Genomic DNA, 11,288 nt, shown 5'->3' with positions numbered 1-11,288 from the left:
TCACATCAGTAGCAGACAAACTACGTGAGAATCGGGAATCTCAAAAACGTCAGTGTTGAGAATGCTACATCAACATCGATTGCACCCATACCATACTGTCCAGCACATAGCTCGTGTGTGGTTGAAGAGGTATTGAATAGCATATTTCATGACAGGTGGATTGGTTGTCGAAGCACCATACCATGGCCCGCACATTCACCGGATCTGACGTCCCCAGATTGCTTTCTGTGGGGAAAGTTGAAGGATATTTGCTATCATGATCCACCGACAATGCCTGACAACATATGTCAGTGCATTGTCAATGCATGTGCAAACATTACGGAAAGCAAACTACTCGCTGTTGAGAGGAATGTCGTCACACGTATTGCCAAATGCATTGAGGTTGACGGACATCAGTTTGAGCATTTATTGCATTAATGTGGTATTTACAAGTAATCACACTTTAAAAGCATGTGTTCTCAGAAATGATAAGTTCACAAAGGTACATGTATCACATTGGAACAACTGAAATAAAATGTTCAAACGTACCTACGTTCTGTATTTTAATTTAAGAAACCTACCTGTTACCAACTGAGTGTCTAAAATTGTGAGCCATATGTTTGTGATTATTACAGCGCCATCTATCATAAAGTGAAAAAAGTGGTCCAATTAAAACATTCATATTTCTTTACGTACAACATGAATATATAATAAAAAATGGGGGTTCCTATTTAAAAAAATGCAGTTGATATCAGTTTGACCTAGGGCAGTGCCATCTAGTGGGCCAACCATAGCGCCATCTGGTTTCCCCCTTCAAGCTAGACAAGTTCCAGTTTTTGTAGTTTTTTCATGAACTCAAATCTGGAATTTCCTTGCTCAGAATATTTACACAAGCTTTGACTATTTCTGTGGATAAATACAAATTTATTCATAAATTTAAGATTATGTATATGACTCACTTGGGAAAGACTGTGGTCCCGAGTTTTGAAACCAATTAACATGTAATATATACTGTTTCCATTTGTAGGAACTTCCCACTGAGGTACAATACTCCTCACCTCATGGAACAGGGCTGTAGAAACATGATGAAAGGGTTAGACATTGAGTATACCAAATCCAGTCACATATAACTTCATCTTCACTATCTAATGCGCTCTTAAGTACACTAAACAGTATTACCCACCTTGGTACAGAATGAAATCATGTCCAACAGCCTGTTCTTCTATCACATCATCTTCATGCAGATCTGGCAGTCTTTTTTTGCAGCTGTCGATAAAGTGAACTTCAGGAAAAACAGCTGTTGGAAAAAAAGAAACACACATTGTATAATTAAGCTTAAATGAAGAATGCTTTGAAATATTACACCTTTTACAGGACAGCTTAGGTAACATTACATCATATTACTCATTCCACAACATGATATTTTGTCACGTTCAAGAAAATGCACTGAAACAACAATTGTTTTTTGCAGAACATCTTCTATAAGAAATTTGCTGTTTTGATTAGGCATTATGAAAATTTTATTTCTACAATGAGATTCCTTCAGATTTTTCTCCTTGCAGAGGAGGACATAAATTCAAACCTAACTAAAATCAACACATTTATTTTCATTTCATTTTTTCTGTCTATGTATTCCATAAATCTATGTAACGATGCCCTTGTTCTAGTTGTGGACTGTGTTAATACTGTTGTAATTCTTCAGATTCTTCTGGTGCACTTCGTGTGGAAATAGTTCACAGGTGAACAGTCAGATACAGTGCCAAAGGGCAAAATATTTTGGTGAACGACCCGATTGCCATCATGAGGTGCACTGATGAACCGACTTATGGAGGGACAGTGTCACACTTCATTTTTATTTCCTCCCCCTCTCCTTCTAATCAGCTCCTCCATCAGCTCCCCCCCCCCCCCCCCCTCCCCCTTTCTCTTCCTCCTGACAACACAGTGTTCCATTCTAGGTTTGCACCAAGGTGTATATACTGGCAGCTGCTTGCTGTTCCTCTACCTGCCCCCAAAATCAGTTTGGTGTATGATATCTCATTTCACTTCTTGACCATTCTAATAGCAGTGTCCCATGCCATGCCAGCAGTTGCAGAAAATTGACTGATGGAATCACACGGTATGGATTATGACCACACCAAGGTTCTGACATAGATTTCCAATTTCTGGGCTACGTGATTAGATATCTATCGAGATTCAAGTAATGGATCCACTGATAAATTGTGATAATGGGTACATCCTTAGTAAGATATGGGAATGGTAAAGGAAAATGAGATATTAGACATACGATCAGCTTCAGTGGCAGGTGGAGGAACAACAGAGCTGCTGCCAGTCTGTGCACCTGGGTGTGAACCTAGGACAGCACACTGTATGGTGGTAGGAGTGAGGGTAGGGATGGTAGATGCAGATAGCTGATGCAGCAGCCAATCAGTGCAACAGGGGTAGGAGATAAAAATGTGTTTCAAGCCCTCCATCCGTCAGTTCTACAGTATAGCTGATGGTGGCAATGTGGTTATTTGCTGAAATACAGTGCCTGTTGCACACTAACATACAGAACTTCACATATGAGCTATTTCAACATATTATTACTGTTACTACAAAAATTTACTTGCACAACACATATCAATAAAATACTTGTTCAGACAGCCCTTGAACACACATGTATTATATATATCTCAAAATTCATTTCTCATTATGCTCAACAAAAATTTTGCTCCACCTGCGAGTTTGTGGATGTGTGTAGTCTTATATTCAAGGGGAGCAGAAAATGAAAGAATAAGCCTTATGAAACTAAAAGAAAAAATATAATTTTTGCTATAGGAGGTGTTTCCAAATAATTACGGGAATTTTAATTTTTTATGGGGAATTTTATTTATTAATGTACATCAGTGTTCTCCCCTTTAAAATTGTCCTCATTAGATATTATACACTCATGCCAGATTTTTTTCTAATCTTTGAACTACTTCTGAAATCTGATCTTTGGGATAGCTTTTAGTTTTCTTAGTGATGTTTCTTTAAACTCATTTATGATTGTAAAACAAATGCCCTTGAAGGATTTTTTTTTTGTTTTTGGAAAAAGAAAAAAGTCACATGGAGCCATGTTTGGTGAATATGGAGGATAGAGCATCATAACAACATGGTACTGGTTTTGGCCAAAAATTCACAGACAAGCAATGAACAGCAGGCTGCTCACTAGGTGATAGAGAAGATGCTGCTCAGACTTGCCACGTTTTCTGATGTTGGCACTCCTTAAGTCATCCAGTGTGTGGGAGGACTCCTGCAGCAACAGACTACCATTTTCAACTGGTCATTGGCTGAACTGGCGTCACACCAACAGATTCCATGTGGCACTCAATTCATTTTATTCCTACCTCCTGTAGAAAGGTTTTCATCAGGTGGGTACTGTATGTTTAGACATTATCATCTTGCAAGATGAACCTTTATCACCAACATGTTGTCTCTGGGGCCAGACAAAAGGTTGGAGGATGCTGTTATGATACTAAACAGGTCTCAAATTAAGTTCACTAGCCATGAGAAGGGTTCAACATCTGTACATGATACTGGCACAGAATGGGACTGATCCACCTCCTTGCTAAACCTATGTGCCCACATATCACAGACATTTATTGACACTTCGCTGCCCTTATACTATTTTCAGCAATCATTTGGAGTCAGATAAACCCTGAATTATTGGTGAAGAGGACTCAATGCCACTGAAAATAAACCATTGAGAAGATGTTTATGTTGTAATGGTTTGTTTCCATGGAATAGAAATATTTATGGAGTGAGCATAGTGTTGTACTGTGTATGTCATGAACTTCAAACCGGAACTGTCACGTAACTTCTGCACAATGCTTTTTCTTTATATTTCGTGCTAAGCACAAAACATTAATATTACAATTATTTGCCCTGTTTTACTTGTTTATTCATTAGTAACAAATTCAAATGGCTCTGAGCACTATGCAACTTAACTTCTGAGGTCATTAGTCGCCTAGAACTTAGAACTAATTAAACCTAACTAACCTAAGGACATCACCCATCCATGCCCGAGGCAGGATTCGAACCTGCGGTCGCTCAGTTCCAGACTGTAGCGCCTAGAACCGCGCGGCCACTCCGGCTGGCCATTAGTAACAGCAACTGCGAATAACTGTTGCATCTAAGGAAGTAAATAGAAATATGTCAAAGGAGGAAAAGCAGGTGTGATACTACAAAGGTCAAATTACAGTTACCATTCTAGTAAGAGACACCTTATGCATTGACAAATATCGAGACATGGTGTGAAACTTCCTGGCAGATTAAAACTGTGTGCCGACGTGACACTTGAACTTGGGGCCTTTGCATTTCGTGGATAAGTGCTCTACCAACTGAGCTAACGTTTTTTTTCGTTTTGTTCATAATTATTATCATTATTTGGTCTGGGCAGACATCATAAGACACCAATTAAAGTTCATTGTTTTATTACAGAGGGCAGCCTACCTCTGACCGAACACCCTAAGCTACTGTGCTGGCTTATTTGTACCAAGGCCATGATTTGAACCTGGGGCTCCTGCCCACTAGGCAAATGCACAAACAACTACGTCGCCCTGGCACACAAAACTTGAGCTTGGGACCTTTGCCTTTCGCAGGCAAGTGCTCTACCAGCTGAGCTAACTAAGCACAGGTTTACTTTCACCAGTACCTCTGTCTCCTACCTTCCAAAATTCGCAGAAGCTCTCCTGCGGAATTTGCGAGACTAGCACTCCTGGAAGAAAGGATATTGCCTTGACATGGCTTAAGCACAATCTGTTGGAAGTTTCCGGAATGAAATTATCACTTTGTATTAGAGTGTGTGCTGATACGAAACTTCTGAAAATAAATATATTTTGCTAACTTCTGAATACTACTTGGAATGTTGGCGGCTGAAATTCTGTTCGCCACACCTCAATGCTTGCACCATAGATATTCCTCCTAGGTGCTTGTATCTGACCTCCAGATTTTCTGATGTGTACTGCCCATAAATGAGTGTGTATACCACATGCCTGTCAGGGAGTTCCCATCTGGATAGTTCAGCAACTCTTCTTTTTGTTTGATGACACTTTAGCGACTTGTGAATCGATGACGATGAAATAATAATGAGGACAAAAGCACCCACACACAAACACACACACAGTCCTGAGAGGAAAAAACCTCGACCTGCCTGGGATTCAAGAGCCTTGATCAAGAGCCAGCAACACTAACCACAATACCTCGAGCTGCTATTATCTGTGCTACTGGCCTTAGACCATAGATGATAGACCATAGATGATTATATTGAAAGCAACATCTTGATGACCTGGCGATGGAATTCTTTTGCAGCTGCTTTATGAGTAAACATCGATTTTCTTTAGTATAGTAGTGTTGGAAGTCGTATGGCTAGGGCCTCCCGTTGGGTAGACCAGTTGCCTGATGCAAGTCTTTTGAGGTGGCGCCAGAACACAACACCCAGTCCATGAGTGGAGAAACTCTTTAACCCAGCTAGGAATCGAACCCGGGCCCCCCGCATGGCATTCCCCCGCAATGAGCACTCAGCTGCCGAGCCGAACATAGTATAGTAGTGTTAGTAAAGGTTTTTTAAATTATAATGTTGAAGTCTTGTGCAGCGTTTGCTTGCGCCGAAAATACGTGAAACAAAGTAATATTTCATTGCACAGGTACCATAGTTTTGAAATTCAAAAGCGTTGAGAAGGTTTTCGAGATGAATGACCTACAGGACGAAGCTAAGACGTTATACCATTTTTACACATATCTTCTCTTTGAGGGAGTTTGAGCATAAATTTGACGTATTTAATGAACTTTTTCTTCTTCTTTTCCCCAGAATTTATGCTGTCTAGTCCGAGGTCCATTTTTACAGGGTTAGGTTTTCTTTCGCATTTAATGACAATGGTTATATACAAGTATCTGTATCGAAACAATGTGTAGAAAATTTATGAAATATTCAATGCCTGTTTTTTTACTGTTCACGATACAAATTTCGTAATTTCTTTTTAGGTAATACCAACAGTGGCAACAGTTTTTGCACTGACGAAGTACGAAGGCAAGTTCAGAGCCCTGAGTTTAAGGAAGAATTATAAGGCGAATGACCTCACAAAGCCATCCAGGAAACAGTTTTAGCCTGAAAATTTTGCCAGTTTCGGTATCGTATCAGAAGGAAACTGAAGCCATAAGCTTTGCCATGATCTTCATTGTATTACTTACCTCCGCATTTAGCACCCAAAGAACAAAAAAATGGAACACCAGTTCGGAGAAATGCTGAAAAAGCGTCGTCCGCTTCGGAAAATAAACTATAAGACGCCTTTATTCGCACCTGATCAGTACGACCTGATACATACAATCGGATGTCATTTCTTGTGGTAGCATAAAAGAATCATCTCACTCGTGCTTTCCAGGAACCAACTGAAAACTAAATGCATCCTGCCAAACTGATGTTTTTCCTTCTAGTCGTTTGGAAATGGAGAACCAAATGTCGCACAGCGCAGCAAAAGGGAGAATTCTGTGAGTGAAACGTAATTTGAAAGCATATAAAAACTGCACCAAGGAAGAGCTGCAAATACAGCGTGTCGGAAAAATCTTATTAATATTAAATGTTCAGCAGATAGTAGTACTGCTAAACATACACTGATGTTGTTTGTTTTGTTGTGGTCTTCAGTCCTGAGACTGGTTTGATGCAGCTCTCCATGCTGTTCTATCCTGTGCAAGCTTCTTCATCTCCCAGTACCTACTGCAACCTACATCCTTCTGAATCTGCTTAGTGTATTCATCTCTTGGTCTCCCTCTACGATTTTTACCCTCCACGCTGCCCTCCAATACTAAATTTGTAATCCCTTGATGCCTCAAAACATGTCCTAACAACCGATCCCTTCTTCTAGTCAAGTTGTGCCACAAACTTCTCTTCTCCCCAATCCTATTCAATACCTCCTCATTAGTTACGTGATCTACCCACCTTATCTTCAGCATTCTTCTGTAGCACCACATTTCGAAAGCTTCTATTCTCTTCTTGTCCAAACTAGTTATCGTCCATGTTTCACTTCCATACATGGCTACACTCCACACAAATACTTTCAGAAACGACTTCCTGACATTTAAATCTATACTCGATGTTAACAAATTTCTCTTCTTCAGAAACGATTTCCTTGCCATTGCCAGTCTACATTTTATATCCTCTCTACTTCGACCATCATCAGTTATTTTACTCCCTAAATAGCAAAACTCCTTTACTACTTTAGGTGTCTCATTTCCTAATCTAATTCCCTCAGCATCACCCGATTTAATTTGACTACATTCCATTATCCTCGTTTTGCTTTTGTTGATGTTCATCTTATATCCTCCTTTCAAGACACTGTCCATTGCGTTCAACTGCTCTTCCAAGTCCTTTGCTGTCTCTGACAGAATTACAATGTCATCGGCGAACCTCAAAGTTTTTACTTCTTCTCCATGAATTTTAATACCTACTCCGAATTTTTCTTTTGTTTTCTTTACTGCTTGCATCAATATACAGATTGAATAACATCAGGGAGAGGCTACAACCCTGTCTCACTCCTTTCCCAACCACTGCTTCCCTTTCATGCCCCTCGACTCTTATAACTGCCATCTGGTTTCTGTACAAATTGTAAATAGCCTTTCACTCCCTGTATTTTACCCCTGCCACCTTCAGAATTTGAAAGACAGTATTCTAGTTAACATTGTCAAAAGCTTTCTCTAAGTCTCCAAATGCTAGAAACGTAGGTTTGCCTTTCCTTAATCTTTCTTCTAAGACAAGTCGTAAGGTTAGTATTGCCTCACGTGTTCCAACATTTCTACGGAATCCAAACTGATCTTCCCTGAGGTCCGCTTCTGCCAGTTTTTCCATTCGTCTGTAAAGAATTCGCGTTAGTATTTTGCAGCTGTGACTTATTAAACTGATTGTTCGGTAATTTTCACATATGTCAACACCTGCTTTCTTTGAAATTGGAATTACTATATTATTCTTGAAGTCTGAGGGTATCTCGCCTGTCTCATACATCTTGCTCACCATATGGTAGAGTTTTGTCAGGACTGGCTCTCCCAAGGCCGTCAGAAGTTCTAATGGAATGTTGTCTACTCCCGGGGCCTTGTTTCCACTCAGGTCTTTCAGTGCTCTGTCAAACTCTTCACGCAGTATCTTATCTCCCATTTCGTCTTCATCTACATCCTCTTCCATTTCCATAATATTGTCCTCAAGTACATTGCCCTTGTATAAACCCTCTATATACTCCTTCCACCTTTCTGCCTTCCCTTCTTTGCTTAGAACTGGGTTGCCATATGAGCTCTTGATATTCATACAAGTGGTTCTCTTCTCTCCAAAGGTCTCTTTAATTTTCCTGTAGGCAGTATCTATCTTACCCCTAGTGAGACAAGCCTCTACATCCTTACATTTGTCCTCTAGCCATCCCTGCTTAGCCATTTTGCACTTCCTGTCGATCTCATTTTTGAGACGTTTGTATTCCCTTTTGCCTGCTACATTTACTGCATACACTGATAAGCCAAAATATTATAACCAGTACACGCCGCGACGTTGGATGCCGCTTGATGGCGATGCACGCACGTGACGCGGTAATATATGTATGCGGAGCAGACACGGACGGTGGACTGCAGATGGGGATATTCATTTAAATGTTCTACGAAGAGCCTGTGAACGAGTATCTCGAGAACGGCGAAGCTGGTCGAATGTTCATGTGCCTAGCGTCGTGAGCATCTGCGGAAAGAGGTAGGACAGTGAAGCTACCCCTAGGCGCTGAATGGTTGGACGTCCACAATTCGGCACTTATGCAGTTTAGCAGGTACAGAAAAAATTTATCAATTTTTTTCAGAATTTGATCGATTATAGTCAAATTTGATACGCTGATTACGAATATGATATTTATTTTCGCCCCAGTCAATTATTTACATCAAAAAAATTGTTTTAAATTTTTTTGCGCGGCGCTGCCGATGACGCAACATTGCGTAATACACTAACTAATCAGTATTTTCAAATCATAGAAGGCCGCTGCCGCGGCCGCATTCCAAAAAAAAAAACTCCCAACCTAACCTCAAGTGGGCTACGCTACAGATCACTTTATTTATGAAAATACAAAGTACAATCACCAACAAACTTTACGTATTCACCCACAAAGCTCTCCAAGCCAGATACATTTGGAATGAAAAATTTTTTCCGTACCTGCTAAACTGCATAAATTGATCTGTAGCGTAGCCCACTTGAGGTTAGGTTGGGAGTTTTTTTTTTTGGAATGCGGCCGCGGCAGCGGCCGCCTATGATTTGAAAATACTGATTAGTTAGTGTATTACGCAATGTTGCGTCATCGGCAGCGCCGCGCTTATCGGGCAGAAGATATCACCGACGGTCAAGGGAAAATGAAAATGGATGTTATATTCGAAATCAGCGCATCAGAATTCACTATATCGACAAAATATTGAAAAATAAAAAAATTTTAAAAAAATTTAAAACAATTTTTTTGATGTAAATAATTGACTGGGGCGAAAATAATTATCGTATTCGTAATCAGCGTATCAAATTTGACTATAATCGATCAAATTTTGAAAAAAAATGAAAAATTTTTTCTGTACCTGCTAAACTGCATAAGTGCCTTCATAGATTGCCTCTGCCTTAGGTATGACTTCATTGCTCAAAGCCGACGAGTAGAATCGGACTCTAGAATTTATCCATGTTTTGGCTGATCAGTGTATAATATTATACAGCAGACCGATCAATTCTTAGACTAAATCCTTGAGATGTTGGTTCCTAACCTCAACCAGGGTCCATGATGATGAGTCACGAAACTCCCAATTTTTCTGCAACTTCGTTACTGCAGCGTCGGCAAGTGACTGGCAAGTATGACACACTGTGAGAGGATTTTATACTGGCATAGAGAAGCCCATTCAGATTGCAAATGTGGTCGTGTTTCGAAGTTCGTTGTGGCGCTATAAATACAGCACACTCAATCAGGGCAGCTTTTTACCAGTTATGGTGTCTTTGTGCCACTTACCACTTATGCTTCAAATGGCTACTGCTCCACCTACATGCATTATTTTGTACGGAAGTGACAGTTGTATAACCTCTGTGATTTCTAGTTCGAATTTCAGTTACCTTTAAAACTTCTTAAAATCTCTTTGGCTTGTGACTATCAGTTAATTCCGTTGACTATGTCGAGAGCTTCTGGCGACAGTGATTAAGTTGAACAACACCAGATCAATACAAATATCATCATATTTCAAAGCAAACCTTCAGTGCCAAATTAGCACAGTTCATCTTTACTGCTTATTAACACAAGATTTCCTTCTGGCACGATCTAAATTTACCTTGAGCATTAGACAAAGGAAAAAAAATCTTTGTTTTTTAAGACTGTTCTAAAGTTACCCTGAATAACTGTGTAACTTCGTACCAGCATTAAAATTAAAATTTTACTCTAGGAGGGTGTAGTTATTTTCACTTTTCCAAGGACTCAGAAACTGTAGGCGTAAAGTGTTACATGTCTGTTGTGGTGTGTAATTTATATTGTCGTGCATTTTCACAAAATGGAAAAAGTGGTACAAAGCTACCGCAGTTGACTGTAAGGAGTTTTATAATATGGAATGAAGTAAAACGTTTTTCCTTTTTAAGGCAGTGTAGTATCGATAACAGAGAGAGATGGAAACCAAGTCTCTTTTTTTCAAGGCGAATTAGAGTAGTCAGACTGGACGGACATGCTTAAGACGTGAAAACCAGGAAAGGTGTAGGGCAAGGACATTCATTGTCACCACTGATGTTCTCTTGTCCATTGAAGTGGAAATGGGGGAAATATACAACTGTTATTGTTTTTCGAGGACGGAAAACATGCATAATATATGTAACTGGTGATGTGACAGTGGTAGGCGAAAGTGAACAGGGATTGGGTTTTGTACCAAATTTATCGGAATATATGCAAGCCGTAGGTTAAGGCATCACATAAACACGAAGAATGCGTCAGAGGTGAATGTGCTGGGTGCTGGAGGACTAAATGTTACAGCCGGGAAAGAGATCTCGAACGGACATATACGTTTTGATACCTGTCATGCATAACAGATAAATGTGTTAGGTACATTCAAGGCATAGAAGCAAGGACAAGGCCACAAGCTCTTTCCTGAAAATAAATAGCGGTTAATGTCCCACTTTTGAACGTATTAAATGAATCAAAAATCCGTAAAGTTTCTCGTGAAACGAACTACAGTCCGCACAAAGCATCAGGAAGTACGTGACAATCAGGCATATGTACTCACAATCAGTGGCTTTTGAACGAGACCACATCAGATTACAATTCATTTTT

Source organism: Schistocerca piceifrons, chromosome 6 (genome assembly GCF_021461385.2).
Source record: "Schistocerca piceifrons isolate TAMUIC-IGC-003096 chromosome 6, iqSchPice1.1, whole genome shotgun sequence".
Classification (NCBI taxonomy): domain Eukaryota; kingdom Metazoa; phylum Arthropoda; class Insecta; order Orthoptera; family Acrididae; genus Schistocerca; species Schistocerca piceifrons.
This window is presented reverse-complemented; position numbering follows the sequence as displayed.